The sequence below is a fragment of the Sorex araneus genome, chromosome 11 (genome assembly GCF_027595985.1).
Source record: "Sorex araneus isolate mSorAra2 chromosome 11, mSorAra2.pri, whole genome shotgun sequence".
Classification (NCBI taxonomy): Eukaryota; Metazoa; Chordata; class Mammalia; order Eulipotyphla; family Soricidae; genus Sorex; species Sorex araneus.
The window spans coordinates 6,358,316-6,376,236 of NC_073312.1; the positions used below are offsets into that span (position 1 = coordinate 6,358,316).

The following is a 17,921-nucleotide window of genomic DNA, read 5'->3' on the forward strand; positions in this document are numbered from 1 at the left end:
CTCGTTTCTCCGCCTTCCGGCTGGTGGTTGTTGTTTTGCTCGCTCTTTATTTTGACAGTTGCCATCCTGCTGAGCACGAAGTGTTGTGTGACTCATTTTGAGGCGGCAGCCAACCCTGACCCCGGTGCATCCCCCGACAGTGTCTGAGCACCCCGTCTGCTGACGGAAGGCTGCCCCCGCGTGAGGTCACAGACCAAACCGCTGGTCTCTGACTTTGAGTTTTCAGCCGCCGTCCACGCGCCGGGACTGGTGTGCAGGCGTCCAGTGGTCGAAGGTGGCCCTCTTGGCTCACTTCGTCATTTCACGTATCAGGGTGGTGCCTGTCACTGGCCAGGGAGGGAATGAGCTCAGAGCAGCCCCCCTTCTCTCCCCCGTCCCCCCCGTCCCCAAGGTGAGAGGAGTGGAGGGGCGGGGCCCTTCCTGGAGCCGGGACAGTGAGGGGTGGACACCAGCCCTGCACCGCACACCTCCTGGGTTTATTTTGTTCTTTGCAACCTCACAAAAAAGAGCTGTGAGCTGTTGGTTTGTATTTGTTTATTGTATAAATGTATGCAATGTAGTTTATTATATGGAATTACCTTAAAAATTGAGTCCTTGGTTAAATATACTTACTTATTTTTTCTGAAGTCTATAAAAAATTTGCCTGGAGCGATAGCACAGCAGGTAGCAATAGCAGAAGGGCATTCGCCTTGCACACGGCCTACTCGGGTTCGATTCCTCCGTCCCTCTCGGAGAGCCTGGCAAGCTACCGAGAGTATCCTGCCCACACGGCAGAGCCTGGCGAGCTACCCATGGTGTATTCGATATGCCAAAAACAGTAACAAGTCTCACAGTGGAGATGTTACTGGTGCCCGCTCAAGCCAATTGATGAGCAACGGGATGACAGTGACAGTGATACAGTGATATAAAAAATGAATTCTGGGGCTGGAGCGGTGGCACAGCGGGGAGGGCGTTTGCCTTGCACGAGGCTGACCCGGGTTCAATTCTCAGCATCCCATATGGTCTCCTGAGCACCGCCAGGGGTAATTCCTGAGTGCAGAGCCAGGAGTAACCCCCGAGCATCACTGGGTGTGACACCCCCAAAAAATAATAATAATAAAAAAAAGAATTTCTGTTTCCAGAGTGTTTATTGTCTGAACAGAAAGTCCTGACACGCTCTCCGGTTTGACCCCTTCCCTCCTGCGTCCCAGAACCGCTGGGTCCCTCGGAAGGCGAGAGTCGGGGTGTGCAGGAGTGGCGTTGGGGGTCACTGCCGCTGCCGCTTCCCCGTGCTGTCTCCCCGGGGCCGCCGTGGATCTGAGGGCGCTGTTTTGACTGAGTTCTTTCTGCAGACTTGTCGGCAGGCCAAAGTAAGCAGTGACTCAGGCGGCCGGCGGTGGGCTCCTGACGGGGCCAGACATCAGATAGCCGAGACATCAGAGAGGGCCGGCCTGTCAGGGAGGGAACAACAGCCTCATTCATCCGCGATGAGTCACTCCTAGACGCAGCGCCCCACTCAGCCTGCCCGGGATGCGCCAGGGGTTGGCTTCAAGGAAGGCGGCTGGCGTGACGCTTTCAGAAGTGGCCACGGAAGACTGTGGGTTCAGGAGCCGCGTCCTCAGGCTCCCGTCCTGCCTCGCCCCCCGCGCCCCCCCCCCCCCGGCGCTGCAGCCGCCCAAGCGGACAAACGAGCGAATGTTATTTTACTACAGGCTCTCGGCCCGGGTGATTCATCCGGGCACATGTGCCGGTGACTCTGCCGCTGCCGGGCCGAAAGGAACACAAATGACCTCATCAGTCACCCGCGGCAGGAACCCAGCATTGGAGGTTTTGATTCAGCATCTATTTTCCTTGATGTTAAATAGCCAAAGAATTTGACAGAGTAGGAAAAAAAAAAAAGACCACAGAATGCTTTTTTTTAAAAAAAATTTATTTATTTACTTATTATTTTTTTATTATTTTTTTTTACACCAGTGTTAAACTTTTTTTCTTTTTGGGTCACACCCAGAGATGCTCAGGGGTTCCTCCTGGCTCTGCACTCAGGAATTACTCCTGGCGGTGCTCGGGGGACCATATGGGATGCCGGGGATCGAACCCGGGTCGGCCGCGTGCAAGGCAAACGCCCTCCCCGCTGTGCTATCACTCCGGCCCCACCAGTGTTAAACTTTTATTTCACACCATGCAAGATCAAATATAACACATTAAAAAGTGACAACAGCTATAAGCTGCAATTTAACATTTATACACTGGAAACATGCTTTTGACAAGGGACTGCCGAGTCCTTCTGGAGGGGTTGGGAAGGGCCGGACTCACAGGTCCTGGTGTCTGAAGCAGTCACGTGGAATTTTGCACGTAAAAGACATAGGCAGTTCCCGGTCGGTGGGGCAGGGGGCCACGCCCGGCCGTGCTTAGGGGGGGGGTCACCTCGTTCAGTGCTTGTGGACCGTTCGGTGCCAGGGCTCACGCGTGGGGGTCCACACGCAAAGCAGACGGTGCAGCCACCGGCCTGTCGCCCGGCCTCGCCTAAGCAGTCCAGGGTCTCGTGGCTGGAGAGCGAGGGCGGGGGCTAAGGCACTTGCCTGGCACGCTGCTGGCTCCAGCGCGGTCCCCGGCACCCCGGATGGTCCTCCTCGGAGCACTGCCAGGAGTGAGCCCTGAGCACAGAGCCAAGAGTAAGGCTGAGCTGGGTGTGGTTCCCCCTCCAAAAAAAAGAAAGGAAGGAAGAAAGGAAGCCCAGTGTTCTCATTTCTGTATCACATGGGAGAAAACTGAAATTTTATGTTTGTGTGTCCAGTCAGTTCTTTCCTTCTTTGGCTCTGGCCTCTCTGTCATGCTTCAAAATGGTCTCTGCTCCCCCCTTTTTTTTTTTTGCTTTTTGGGTCACACCTGGCGATGCACAGGGGTTACTCCTGGCTCTGCACTCAGGAATCACCCCTGGCAGTGCTCAGGGGACCATATGGGATGCTGGGATTTGAACCCGGGTCGGCCGAGTGCAAGGCAAATGCCCTACCCACTGTGCTGTCACTCCAGCCCCCACCACATTTTTTTTGGGGGGGTCATACCTGCAGGTGCCCAGGGCTCACTCCTGGTTTAGCACCCAGAGATCACTCCTGGTGGTGCCCAGGGCCCATAGGAGGTGCCAGGGGTCGAACCCAGGTCAGCTGTGTGCAAGTACTACTGCTTTACTCTGCTGTATTACTGCTCCAGCCCCCAGAGTTTATAGAAGGTTTTGTCTTTTTTTTTTGGGGGGGTGGGCACACCCAGTGGTGCTCCTGGCAGAGCTCTAGGGACCGTAAATGGCGCCAGGGGTTGAACCCAGGTTGGTCACGTGCAAGCCAAGTCCCCTATCCACTGTGCTATCACTCTGGCAGTTCCGGAAACGTCTGCGGGGTGAGAAGGGTGCTGACGTGTGGCCAGCTATTGAGTAAGAGCCACCAATGCAAGAATCGGTTTTAGGGGCTGGAGCGCTGGCACGGCGGGGAGGGCGTTTGCCTTGCACGAGGCCGACCCGGGTTCGATCCCCAGCGTCCCATATGGTCCCCCGAGCACCGCTGGGAGTAATTCCTGAGTGCATGAGCCAGGAGTGGACCCTGTGCATCGCCAGGTGTGACCCCACCCCCCCCAAAAAAAAAGATTCGGTTTTAAATCCAGACCGTCAGGAGTGACAAAGTTTCATGTGTGAAATGAAAAAAAAAAATCCTCATCTTTGCTCTCTGTATTTTGGGACTGTTCTCGCTGAGGGACGGAGGGGGAGTGTCTAGCGGCATCCCTGATTTATAGTAAAAGTTCCTCTCTGAGTAGGTGGACCGTGGTGAGAGGACACGGGTCAGGACGCTGGCCAGGCGGGAGGGCAAATCCGTGGCAGACAGGCAGTCTCCCTCGGCGCGTCCCCAGCGAAGGTCGTTTTCTGGTGGAGGGGAGAGGACCCCCCGCTGATGCCCAGGAGCCTCTGAGGCTTCCCCCGCTGGGCCAGTGACTCCGGGCGAGGGACTGAGGGGGAGGGCCTGTGCCTGGGGGCAGTGATGCCGGGTGAGGGGCTGACCGTTAGGTGAAGGGTCTCACCTACCCATGGCGCCATCTTGGGCTCGGGAAAGACCTTCTGTTTTTGGGGCTGGAGCGATAGCACAGCGGGGAGGGCGTTTGCCTTGCACGCAGCCGACCCGGGTTCAAATCCCAGCATCCCATATGGTCCCCCGAGCACTGCCAGGGGTAATTCCTGAGTGCATGAGCCAGGAGTGACCCCTGTGCATCCCTGGGTGTGACCCAAAAAGCAAAAAAAAAAAGAAAGACCTTCTGTTTTTAACGACTTGGGGCAATGTCGATTGAAGGTGTGAATTAAAGTTTCGAGATAGTTCTGCTTGAATTGTTTGATGAGAAAGTGAAGATGCTGTTACACTCGCACCTTCATACTGAAAAGGCCCCACAAGTTTATAGTTTGTAAATTTATAAATTATAACTTAGAGTTATAATTTTAGAATTGTAGTTCTAAAATAAATCTTAATATTGTCATTTTAATGAAAACTCTTGAGGCCGCATAGTTTTCTAGGGAGTCTGGTTATAAATTAAGTCATTCACAGAAATTGACCATTCAGACTCTTTAACGCCCGTTTGTTTCCTGATTTTTCTAAGCCAGCCTTAGTCATGCCGTGAAGGGATCTTCCAGCCCAGGTTCCTGCTCGCTGTGAAGCAGTTTGGCACGGGGGGGGGGGGGGGCGGCGTGCTGCCTGTCCTTCCTCCCCTCACGGGGATCCTGGGCAGTGTCCTGATGGCACATTGGCACCGGGTATGGGTGCCACCTGCATCTCGTGGGTTGAGACCAGAGGCACTGGTAAACATTCTACAGCACCCAAGACAGTCCCTGGGGAGAAGGAAGGGAGGGCGGGAGGGCAGGAAGGAAGGAAGGAAGGAAGGAAGGAAGGAAGGAAGGAAGGAAGGCAGGAATGCAGGAAGGCAGGAATGCAGGAAGGAAGGCAGGAATGCAGGAAGGCAGGAATGCAGGAAGGCAGGAAGGGAGGAAGGCAGGAAGGAAGGCAGGAAGGCAGGCAGGAAGGCAGGAAGGCAGGCAGGAAGGCAGGCAGGCAGGCAGGAAGGCAGGAAGGAAGGCAGGCAGGAAGGCAGGCAGGCAGGAAGGAAGGCAGGCAGGCAGGAAGGCAGGAAGGAAGGCAGGAAGGAAGGAAGGCAGGAAGGAAGGCAGGCAGGAAGGAAGGAAGGCAGGAAGGAAGGAAGGCAGGCAGGAAGGAAGGCAGGAAGGAAGGAAGGCAGGAAGGAAGGCAGGCAGGAAGGAAGGCAGGAAGGCAGGCAGGAAGGAAGGCAGGCAGGCAAGAAGGAAGGAAGGAAGGGAGGCAGGAAGGAAGGAAGGAAGGCAGGAAGGAAGGCAGGAAGGAAGGAAGGCAGGAAGGCAGGCAGGAAGGAAGGCAGGCAGGAAGGCAGGAAGGAAGGCAGGAAGGCAGGAAGGCAGGAAGGAAGGCAGGAAGGCAGGAAGGCAGGCAGGAAGGAAGGAAGGCAGGAAGGAAGGAAGGAAGGAAGGAAGGAAGGAAGGAAGGAAGGAAGGAAGGCAGGAAGGCAGGAAGGCAGGCAGGAAGGTAGGAAGGCAGGCAGGCAGGCAGGCAGGCAGGAAGGCAGGCAGGAAGGCAGGCAGGCAGGCAGGAAGGCAGGCAGGCAGGAAGGAAGGCAGGCAGGCAGGCAGGCAGGAAGGAAGGCAGGAAGGATGGAAGGCAGGAAGGAAGGCAGGCAGGAAGGAAGGAAGGCAGGAAGGAAGGCAGGCAGGCAGGCAGGCAGGCAGGAAGGAAGGCAGGAAGGAAGGCAGGCAGGCAGGAAGGCAGGCAGGCAGGCAGGAAGGAAGGCAGGCAGGCAAGAAGGAAGGAAGGCAGGAAGGCAGGAAGGAAGGCAGGAAGGAAGGAAGGCAGGCAGGAAGGCAGGCAGGAAGGCAGGCAGGAAGGCAGGAAGGAAGGCAGGAAGGAAGGCAGGAAGGCAGGAAGGAAGGCAGGAAGGCAGGCAGGAAGGCAGGAAGGCAGGCAGGAAGGCAGGAAGGCAGGAAGGCAGGAAGGAAGGAAGGCAGGCAGGAAGGCAGGCAGGAAGGCAGGCAGGAAGGCAGGAAGGAAGGCAGGAAGGAAGGCAGGAAGGCAGGAAGGCAGGAAGGCAGGAAGGGAGGAAGGCAGGAAGGAAGGCAGGAAGGCAGGCAGGAAGGAAGGCAGGCAGGAAGGCAGGCAGGAAGGCAGGAAGGAAGGCAGGAAGGAAGGCAGGCAGGAAGGCAGGCAGGAAGGCAGGAAGGAAGGCAGGAAGGCAGGAAGGCAGGCAGGAAGGAAGGAAGGCAGGAAGGCAGGAAGGAAGGCAGGAAGGCAGGAAGGAAGGCAGGAAGGCAGGAAGGAAGGAAGGCAGGAAGGCAGGAAGGAAGGAAGGAAGGCAGGAAGGCAGGCAGGAAGGAAGGAAGGAAGGCAGGAAGGCAGGAAGGAAGGCAGGAAGGAAGGCAGGAAGGCAGGAAGGCAGGAAGGCAGGAAGGAAGGAAGGAAGGAAGGCAGGAAGGAAGGAAGGAAGGAAGGAAGGAAGGAAGGAAGGAAGGAAGGAAGGAAGGAAGGAAGGAAGGAAGGAAGGATTCCCAACCCTAATTCCAGCAGCGCCCGGGTAGAGAGACCCTTTCTGAATGTGCCATGCACTCATCACCGGGGCCCACTTACTTGCCCTGGTAATTGGACAGCTGCTGTCCAAAGTGGCTGCTTCCGGAGAGATTGATTTTGGGGTCCGCCAGAACAGCCTGGAATTAAACTCTCCTGGACAGCACTCCAGAGAGGTTTCTTAGGCCTGGTGCATCACCGTGTGCACTCAGAAACTATCGACAATCCCAAGACTGTCTTAAATGGCCTCTGGGGTGCTGGTACTCGGCCTTCGTGTCCACTGAGCCGTGATTTAATGCTGCGACTCAACAAGGGACGTGCAGCGCGGCCACCAGGAGCGGCAGCTACAAACGCGCGTCAACTCCCTAACCGTGAGGCGGCTCGTGGCGCCCATGCGTGGGGTCGGTCTGTCTGCAGTGGCTTCTGGTCGTGCTGTTCGCCTTGTGAGGGCCAAGTAAACCTGGCAGCCCCGTAATAACAAAGCGGACGGAATCATTCTGACCCCGGTGCCTGAGCTCGGCTCCTCCCGCACCCAGCGTGCAGTGTTGACCCGTTTCGGGTGGACAGCCCGGCCGGGACTCGGCAGTCTGCTGGGCCTGGCCCTGCTCAGCTCAGCCTGCCAGGAGCCCACCTGTTCTGGAGAAGCGCGTGTACCTGTGTTTGATGATTCTCTCTCTCTCTCTCTCTCTCTCTCTCCCTTCCCCCTCCCCCCTCTAGTCTCTCTCTCCTCTTTCTCTCTCTTCCCCTTCTTCTCTCTCTCTTTCCCCCGTCTCTCTCTCTCCCCCTGTCTTGTCTCTCCCCCCGTCTCTCTCTCTCCCCCGTCTCTCTCCCCCTCTGTCTTGTCTCTCTCTCCTCTCTCTCTTTCCCCTCCTCTCTCTTCCCCCTCCTCTCTCTCCCCCCCTTGTCTCTCTCTCCCCCCCTTGTCTCTCTCCCCCCCTTGTCTCTCTCTCCTCTTTCTCTCTCTTCCCCTCCTCTCTCTCTCCCCCCTTGTCTCTCTCTCTCCCCCTCTGTCTTGTCTCTCTCTCCTCTTTCTCTCTCTTCCCCTCCTCTCTCTCTCCCCCCTTGTCTCTCTCTCTCCCCCTCTGTCTTGTCTCTCTCTCCTCTTTCTCTCTCTTCCCCCTCCTCTGTCTCTCTCTCTCTCTCTGTCTCTCTCTCTGTCTCTCTCTCTCTGTCTCTCTCTCCCTCTCCCCCTCCCTCCCATTTTGGTTTTGGGGCCACACCCAGCAGTGCTCAGGGCTCACTCCTAGCTCTGTACTCAGGAATCACCCCTGGTGGGCTCGGGGGACTGTATGGGATGCTGGGGATCGAACCCGCGTCAGCTGAGCACAAAGTAAGCGCCCTGCACGCTGTCCTCTCTCTCTGGCCCTGATGATTCTTTCTCTCCCGTGTTCCCCCTCGAGCTGATGTTTGAAAGCCCTTCCCCATTGTCTCCCATCCCCCGGGACCCTCCAACGTGGCTCGGGTATGTCCATTCAGTAAAAAATAGAGCCCGAACTTCTGTACCCGACACTTTCCAAAGCCTTTCTATTTAAGTTTGTGGCACTAACTAGAGGGGAAGAGGCAGTTGTAGCCTTACGATCTTAAGTCACTCAAATATTGTAATATAATGATGTGCCATGATTCGTCAAGTTCTATCACACTGTTGACTTTTTTTGGGGGGGTGGCATTGGCAGTGCTCAGGAGTCACTCGGGAGGTGCTCAGGGGACCGTATGGGGTGCCAGGGATTGAACCCAGGTCACTGCTTGCCATGCTATGCTCCAGCCCCTGACCAAGTTCTTTCTACTTCTTCCGGTTAGAAAAAAATTAAGTTGCCAACTTTTGTGTTTTTAAGAAAACTTAATACTGAACAATAAGTTCTTTTGCACATTAGAGATAAATGAAAAATTTGTTCATGAGAGTAGAGAAACGTCTCTTACTGGAAACCGTTTAAAATTTGACAGTCAGGGGCTGGAGCCATAGCACAGCGGGGAGGGCGTTTGCCTTGCACGCGGCCGACCCGGGTTCAATTCCCAGCATCCCATATGGTCCCCTGAGCACCGTCAGGGGTAATTCCTGAGTGAAGAGCCAGGAGTAACCCCTGTGCATTGCCGGGTGTGACCCAAAAAGGAAAAAAAAATAATAGCAATAAAAATTTGACAGCCAACATACATTGGGCCATAGCAAAGGCTTCTAAAGAGAAATAAAGTGCTTGTTTTCTATTTAGATGTTTCTGCTTATCAGAATTTTTACACTAAAAATTTGATGCAAAAAAAAATTTAACCAGACCGCCTTTTATATAGACTGATAAAATATGTTTATTTCCCAATTTCTGCAGGATTTTGGATTTATTGAGGCACTGGCATATTTTATATCACCTCGTAAGACTTAGCAGGGCTCATCTTTCGTGGCTATTTTATCTCAAGCTGAAGTACTAAAAGCTGCCTTTTTTTTTCTCTCTCTCTCAGTACATCCCAGTTTTCCTTTGCGAGTTCTCGAGGGGATTATAAGGAAAATTTAGTAACTCAGTGATGTCAGTCCTCTCTGTAATAAGGGAAATAAAAGTCTTATCTTTTAAAATTTATTTCTCTTAAGAGGACATTTGGAGAGAAAAATGAAGACTACCTCGCACAACGTGAAGGTTGTTATTTTTTTGGCGTGTTTGTTCTGTTTTGCCGTCTCTGGCTTCTCAGTCCTGACTCCGTCCCTCTTCGCTCTGGCAGCCACCGAGTGGGGTCACCTTTGCCTGTGGAAGGTGCCGTTCAGCCCCCGGGCCCCGGGGCCGGGCTGGGCCTGCTCTGGCTAGCGGCTCCCTCTAGCAGGCTGAGGCCTCGGCACCTCCCGTGGTCCCCGCCACACTCACCGGTGCTTCCCGGGGAAGGTGCTAGATACTCTCCTTGTGGAAGTACTGTTTGGGGCAAAGGGGGACTTGTTTGGGGGCCACACCTGGAGGTGTTTAGAGCTTGGTCCTGGCCCCTGTGTCCCGGGGTCTCCTGGGCACGGACCCCGGGTGAGCTGTGCGCCGTGGCCCTTGCTCGCTCTTTCAGAACCAAACTCTCTGCTTTTGTGGGTTTCTTAAGCATCGACTTGACTTGTGATGATGTAATTTAGTAAAAATAGTAAACCGATGAGAGATTTTTTTTTAATTGTCCTTCGCCTTACATTTAATTGGGATGCATTGAGTAAACTCCAAGACGAGTTAGAAAAACAATGCTGCAGAATTACTTGTGATGAGATAACTAAAGAATTGGGGCTTAAAAAAAAAAAAACACTAAAAATCGGAAAAGAGTCTCCTCTTCCCGGAGTGAGTTTTAATTGCGCTTCCAAGAGTCAGTCCACGAAAATCACGTTCTCAGAGCGAAGGCTGCATTCCGCAAGGATGCCAGGAAGACTGGCGCCCGCCTCGGAGAAAAACACAAGAATTCTGCTTATGCGATGAATAATGAGTGAAGTTTCATTCCGTGCAGTGCTCGGGGTCTATGTGCGAGTGTTCCCCCCGCCCCAGACACGTGGTCAGGGACCACCCACTTACCACAGTCCTGTTCACTTACGGCCCTTGTGTAAATTTTTCTGGTATACTGATAATATGACAATACTGGGCCAGAGGGAGAGCACAGGAGGGAGGGCACTTGCCTTGCCCACGGCAGACCTGGGTTCGATCCCCAGCATCCCATAGGGTCCCCCAAGTACCGCCAGGAGTAATTCCTGAGTGCAGAGCCAGGAGGAACCCCTGAGCATCGCTGGGTGCGACCCAAAAAGCAAAAAAGAAAAAGAAAATACTCAGATCGTGGGGTTAGGTCTATGGAGCGCACAGACCCCAGGCTGGCTAGACCGAGAGGTGTAACAAACGGACGTCGTGTGCTCGCTTCGGCAGCACATACACTAAAATTGGAACGATACAGAGAAGATTAGCATGGCCCCTGCGCAAGGATGACATGCAAATTCGTGAAGTGTTCCATATTTAAAAAAAAAAAAAAATGGACGTTGTGTCGGCCTTCCAGGCCCGCCCTCCTGGCGCCCCTCGAGGGTCTGGGAGCTGTTGAGAATGGCTTCATGCGTGCCCGTGTCCATCGAAGCCACCTGCACTCGGCAGGGGTGTGTGTGTGTGTGTGTGTGTGTGTGTGTGTGTGTGTGTGTGTGTCTCTGTGTGTGTGTGTGTGTTCAGTCGGTCTCGTGTGTGTGTGTGTGTGTGTGTGTGTGTGTGTGTGTGTGTGTGTGCGCGCGCGCGTGCCGGCCCTGAGGGGCTGGTCAGGTGGAGCCCTGTCGTCTTAGACCCGCTCATCCATAGTCTGGGTGTTTACGTGGCGTTGCAAATGAGGCCCTGGTTCCGACAATAGCTTTAAAATTGCTACTTCATGTGTTTAATTTTGGAGCCCCCGGGAGAATGGCACAGTGCCTACGTACTCCAGTTTGCGGCAGGAGGCTGGCACCACACCGCCTGGGCAGCGGGTGAGAGCGCCTGTACCACCCCTCTGCCTGATTTTTTAACTTAAAAAAAATTTTTTTTTTTTTTGCTTTTGGGTCACACCCGGCAATGCACAGGGGTCACTCCTGGCTCTGCACTCAGGAATTACTCCTGGCGGTGCTCAGGGGACCCTATGGGATGCTGGGAATCGAACCCGGGTTGGTCTCGTGCAAGGCAAACGCCCTCTCGTGCTATCACTGTGCTATCACTCCGGCCCCAAAGTTTTAAAAATTTGTAAGAAATTCTCTGGTGCGCGGTGGTGTTCACAGTGACCTTCAGGAGTAGCATTGCCCGGTGCCTGCACGGCCACAGCCCCGCCGCCGTTCTCGGCTCATGTCACTGCTGCCCCCCCCCGCCCCCCCATGTCTCGCTCACCCCGCAGAGGGGTGCGGGTCTGTGGGACCCGAGGCCCCATGACTCGTGGCTAGTGGAGGTGGGGCCCGCCTGATGATGGCGGCTGGATTTCTCAGAAGACTCGAAGGTGGAAGGGTTCTAGGTTGTCTTCCTAGACCGGCTGTTGTCTGTAACTCGCTAGAGCCCCGCCTTGGCCTGTCCGCGCCGCGGGTGAGCTCGGTTTCTCCACCCTGTGGAAACGGTTCAGGTGATGAGGAAGATGGTTCCTCTTTTCCCCTTTTTCCCTTCTGTGATTTTGGGGCCACACCTGGCGATGCTCGGGGCTGAATCACTCCTGCAGAGGCTTGGGGGGCCTTCTGGGCTGCCAGGGATCAAACCCGGGTCGGCGATGGGCGAGGCAGGCGCCCTGCCCGCTGTGCCACCCCTCGGACCCAGAGCACAGTTCCTTGGATGGGGAGGCCGTGACCTGTCAGGCCGGGGTGTCCGCACTGCACGGGCTGTTCCGTCTCGGACTCGAGCAGACACGCGGGACCTGCTGCCGTGCAGGCTGTGAGTTCTACCCGGATTCCTTCAGCCCAGGGGGGAAAGGCCACCGCTACCCTGACGGGCGCCGGTCAGCTGCTCCGAGTCTCCCATCAGACAGGAAAGGGAAGGATGCTCCGAGATCACACCCGAGGGCCAGTACAGGGTTATTGCCAACGCCTGCGTGCCCTCGGGGTGTAATCAAGCAGACTTTTAGAATTCAGAGTTCGGGGCATTAAAATGTTGACTAGAGCAAAATAATTAGGTCTAGTTAGAGACCTCATCAGAAATAGCTCGCTTGACTTTATTAAGGCCGGGTAGGATTGTGAACCGTTTTTAGCAGTTGTTTGATTCAAGGCATATTAACTCGTAAAAGAATGCGCAGAAGTAAAACAAACAGCGTGTTTCCAAAGGGTTTAGATTCTGAACGGTTTTAATTCTATAAGAACATGTGATATTGCTAACACACGCGTGTTATTTTAACTCGGGAATTTTAAGAACAAAAGGATTTTGTCGAGATTGAGGTTTTTAATCTTGGCTTTACTGGCAGCTGGCCTTATTTCTGTTGTTGGCCTTTTGTTCTCCCCCACCCCTCACCGTGTTTAATTAAGGGGGCCACTTCCAGCCGTGCGGGCGGCCCCGCCCTGCGGACAAGAAGGCTGGTGGCTCGGTGCTGGCCTGGCGCCGCGGAACTCAGGGCCCAGTGGTGCCAGCCCCAGCGACGGCGCATGCCACGTACGTACCCTGCCAGTTTGAATCATTCCCCTACCCTGTCATTTTTCAGTACTAAGATGAAACTGGATACTCTTGAGGTCTGAGACCGTGTGAGATTTAAAATGACTCAGTTCCCTCCTTTGATGGGCTGCAACTTGACGCACTTCCATTAAGTTCTGTATATATTCAGTGAACATTTATTGCGAACTCAGTGGGGGTTTTTATTTTGGGGGGGTGGGAAGGGACTTAGAGGCCACACCCAGGAGTGCTCAGGAGTTACTCCTGCGTCTGCATGCAGAAATCACCCTTCGGGGTGCGCAGGAGAATATATGGGGTGCTGGGGATCGAACCTGGGCCGGCCGCGTGCAAGGCAAGTGCCCTACCTGCTGTGCCAACTTATTTCTTTTCTTCTTGGATAAAGGGCTGGCTGGGCGCAGGGTTTGCATGCGGTGGGCCAGGTTCCATCACTGGTCGACCCCAAGGGTGCCTGGAGCGTGGCCGGCAACAACCCCCCCCCCCCCCCGCACCAAGCTCAGAGTAGCCCCCGGCAGCGCTGACTGGGGCCCCAAAACAACAAGAAGAAAAAAGATCCGTAAAGAAAGAATGAGTAGGAAGCACGGGGTGGTGAGCCCGTTTTGAAAGCTCACTGGGCCTGGGCCGGACAGTGCTCGTCCCGGCCAGAAGGTCACCCTGGGAGACAGGAGTGTCCCGGGGTGAGCAGGCGGGAGAGTGGCCGCGGCAGGCGAGAGAGCAGGGCTGTCTCCAGGCCGGGTTGCAGGGGCTCTGTGACCCTCTGTGACCACCTGCCCTCTCAGCCTTGTGGGGACCAGATGTGTCCCAGCAGAGACCCAGAGACGGCTCCCCCCGCACGCCAGCCCCCCTTGGTGTGGCCGGGAGCCTCTCCGGTCCAGAGCGTTTCTGCAGGGGCCTCTGGGTGTTCTTCCTCATCAGCTGGGCCGGAAGTGCAAGACGGGGGCCGGAGAGAGAGCACAGCGGGGAGGGCGTTTGCCTTGCACACGGCCAACCCGGGTTCCATCCCCAGCATCCCAAGCACTGCCAGGAGTAATTCCTGAGTGCAGAGCCAGGAGGAACCCCTGAGCGTCGCTGGGTGTGGCCCAAAAAGCAACAAAGAAAAAAAAGCAAGATGACCTTATAGCGCCTGCGTTGCTCTTTTCCTTGAGGAAGAGACGTGCCACTTCATCGTGACTCCCCGGGAGAGAGGCCTGCAGTCCTCGGGGGCCCTCACCCCAGGAACGGGGGGTGGGGGTGTGGGTGGGAATAGCCCCACCTGGGTGGGGGGCTCCGGGCCAGCGCCCCTCACTGCATTGGTCTGACAAGGCAAACACTGACATTGAGGAAATCTTGGTGTTTGTTTTTTCTTTCTTTCTTTCTTTCTTCCTCTCCCTTTTCCCGTATTATTTTCTCTGTCTTCACATCTTTCGGCCTCTTCCCTTTTGTACCCCCTCCGCCCCCGTTCAACTTATGACCCTTCGGTTTGAAATTAAATTTGGGCTGTAAGTTGACTCCTTGAATCTTTCCTTCACAGGATTTCTTTGTTATGTTCTAGAAGAAACACAGATTGACCCAGGGTTTCCCAAATAAAAGCAGAGATTGTGATTAAAACTCAATTAGAATCTCCATTCGCTCCGATTTGCTAATGGTAAAATAAATAGCCCCGTCTTAAGGAAGCTTTAAAGTAAGTCCCGGGGCCTCTGTGAGCCCTTGGGTTTTAATTAAAGAAACACCGAATGCCATCACTTGGCTGTTTGTCGGGGGGGGGGCGGGGGGGCGGAAAATATGTATTTTTAAAGTTTCCAAGCCCGGCCTCGCGGCACATGGAGCACATCTGCTGGCCTCGGCGCGCGGGGAGCACAAACGGATTCAGATGTTTGGGCCCTTTGTCTCCCCGCTCCCCCAGCCCCTCGCCAGCTGAGCGTGGCACTGTCCAAACAGTCTCTGCAAACAGCGCGGCTCGAGTTACTTCTCAAGCACTCTCTTGGGGCCCGATCAAGTCAATCTCTGTTTATGTAATGAAGCCAGGGGGCAGGGGGTCTGCGGGGGGACTCTGGAGGGGATCCCGCCAGCGCTGTCTTCCAGGGAGACTGGCTTTAATCAGCCCCGCTCCTGACTTTCTCTGTCTGGGGGTCCGGCCCTCTCTCGGGGAGTAGCTGGAACTACCTTTTGTGGACGTGCCGCGGGAGCTTCTCTTCCAGAGATGGGTTCTAGGCAGTCAGCAGATTTATTGTGGGAAGAACGGGAGGCTGGTGTCAGCCTGACCTGCAGAGGGACTTAACTGGTTAGTTAATAGTTCCTTTGTTCCGGGCTCCTGGGCATCCGGGTGCCTGTGTGTGGAGCTAAGTCATGTGGCCGTCGAAGTGTCCGTGCATTTTAATTTCACTTGAACTTCCAGCGCAGACTGCCCACTTGATCCCCTTTGCAAGTGTTCGCAAACCCTTTATGTTCTGAAAATATTCGTACGATAGTCCCGAGAAGAGCGAAGTCTTACGAAGGCTCGCTCTTCGGGCCCAGAGTTCAAAGGAAAGTCCGTTTGGTTTGAATTTGAAAACTGTAAAAACAAAATACCCTCAAAATGGCAGGGTGTGAATTGGTAACTTCGGTTTTATTACAATCGGCCAAGCCCACCCCCAGATGTTTCCAGTTAAAAGCCAAGAATGCTAACTTGGGTGAATATCATATGAAAGTATTTCTTTACTTTTCTCTGAATTTTTTTTTTCCCTGAGAAAAATAACAGTCTCAAATTCTTCAACTTTAATTAAAGAAATAGCTTCTCGCTCACATGTTGTTTAATCTCCTACAAAGGAAAACAGCGCATTTACAGCACATTCTTCCCTGTCAGGTTTGTATACATCTGTGGCCCTGCACGCACAAGGGTCTTCTTTTAAAGGCCCAGAATAACAGGATTTTTATGGGCCACTAGAAATTAAAATTGGGGATTTCTGCATTCGCTATGATTAAAGAGTAGCCCCCGTAAGGTTGTGACTTTGTTTAAAAGGAAGCCGTTGGGAATTTTAATACCTCCTTTAGGATCCTTGCCGGCAATTTTCTACTGCAATGTAAATTTGATACTTTTCATTTTGATCAGTTGTGCGTTCATCTGTAAGAAGTTCTTTTCTAGACACGGAGGAGTCTGGGCAGATGGGAAAAGATGAAAGATACCTTTCCCCGAGGACGCGGCGGCGGGCGTGGTCCCGGTGCGCACCCGCGTCGTGCTCGGAAGCCTGCCCTCGCCCTGTGTACCAGGGCCTGCCAAGCCGAGGCTTTGAGTGTTGAGCAGAGCTGTGGCTTCAAGACTGGGGGGAGTTATTTTAGAAATGTCCTTCAAACAGTTAGGGGTAGTTGAAATGTAGGTGTAGGGACCAGAGCGGCAGTCCAGTGGGTAGGGTCTGATGAGATGCTAGGGTCTGCCTTGCATGCGGTCGAGCCCCGACATCCCTTATGGCCCCCCGAGCACCGCCAGGAACCATTCCTGACTGCAGAGCCAGGAGCAACCCCTGAGCATTGCCAGGTGTGGCCCCGAACAAGAAAACCGACAAAGAAGATGCCGTGGAAAGCTCCGCTCTGCTTGGGAAGATGTTGCACGCCAGTGACGTCAGGGAAGACGGGGGCGAGGAAGATGACCCGCCCAGAGCCAGTGGCTCCCCCCCTCTCAGTCGCCGTCACGGGCAGGCCCACTCGGGATAAGGCCCCGAGATGACTCTCTGGGGTTCAGAAGGCAGGCTCTGGGCTGGAGCAATAGCACAGCGGGGAGGGCCTTTGCCTTGCATGCGGCCAACCTGAGTTCTAGTCCCCGGCGTCCCATCTGGCCTCCCGACCACCAGGATCCCCTGAGCATCGCTGGGTGTGACCCAAAAAAGAAAGAAGTTGTTGTACACAGGGGTGGGGTATTATGCAGGACGTCAGGTCAAGCGAGATCCGTCAGAGGGAGAAGGACAGACGCGGAATGGGCTCACGCATCGGGGATGCAGAGGGGAGAAAGAAAAAGGAAACGGTACGGAGTGATGCCGGACTCCTGAGATTGCAGAATAGCCCCCAAGCAGTGGTGGGCGCGGGGAGGCGGACCAGGAATGACCTGGGGACAGTAGTCGCCCGCCTTGGGCACTTTGGTGGTTGTGAAGGTGCCGAAACTTTGAATGCCCAAACTAAATTAATGTGTAACTTAACACGATATTGTAACCATGTTTTATAAACTGTAACGAAAAGAAATCAACTTTGGCTCTTGATAGAAGTTCAGTCTGCGGCAACCGAGTCAAGATGATTGAGCTTTTGGCATTTGAAATCTATTCTCTTTTTAGGGACTGGAGGGATAGCACAGCGGGGAGGGCGTTTGCCTTGCATGCGGCCGACCCTGGTTCGATTCCCTGCATCCCATATGGTCCCCTGAGCACAGCCAGGGGTGATTCCTGAGTGCAGAGCCAGGAATAACCCCTGTGCATAGCCGGGTGTGACCCAAAAAGCAAAAAAAAAAAAACAAACTATTCTCTTTTTTTCGTGGGGGGGAGGGATGGGTGGTATGATTACTTAACAGTCTATAAAATATTAGTATTTTATTTGACAGCCATCCCCTGAGCAAAATCAGTCTTCAGGGGCAACCCCACATTAGGACACTAAACCTTTCGTGTCTGAAAAACAAGCTCTTGGGATTTTGTTCCCCTCTAGGTTGAGCGCGGTTTCTAAGTGTCAGCAGCGGCCAGGGCGGAGTCAGGGCCATCCCCCACTGAAATGTGGAATCATCACGAGAGACAGCCCGTTGCTGCCTAGTGAGGCCTTTCAGGGACAGTTGTAACCGCTGTCCTAGCAGAGGCCCGGGTTACTGACCGAGACCACACGGGGCAGGGGCGGTGCGGGGCGCTCGGGGTCTAAAGGTAGCCGGGATTGAAAGAACGCTTTCAGGAGTCGTGAGATGGGCCGGTCGGACAGAGGAAACTTTCAGGGTCCGAGGCTTTGAGAAAGCTGTGTCCGGTTCGATTTCTTCCCCGTAGCAAAGCCGGCACCCTAGGAAAGAATTAATCTGCTCTTACCTCATTGTTCCTACAAGAATGACTGTACTTAGAGGTTGATTAAATATTTTTTCTTCTGACCTCGGGGAAAGTAGGCCCAAATCCTTAAGTAATTGCATTCTTAGAACAGACATTTCTCATTTTCTTGCCCCGCGGAAAGGCAGGCGAGCCTTCAGGCCCCTGCATTTTTCCTGCGCGTGCCGCCACCTTTCACTGGGGCTCCAGCTCTTCGCGCGCCCAGCTCTCAGCCGGCCAGATTTAGGCGGCTTAACATCTCACCC

General features: G+C 54.3%; 1 protein-coding gene and 1 non-coding gene across 4 annotated transcripts in view; both read left to right on the forward strand.

Annotated features, from left to right (window-relative positions):
• ATE1 (arginyltransferase 1) overlaps positions 1-17,921 on the forward strand; it is a 103,835-nt gene that overhangs the window by 52,478 nt on the left and 33,436 nt on the right. The window lies entirely within an intron of this gene.
• LOC129399542 (U6 spliceosomal RNA) lies at positions 10,426-10,532 on the forward strand. The gene has a single exon (XR_008627164.1). It is a non-coding gene; the product is annotated as a U6 spliceosomal RNA (small nuclear RNA).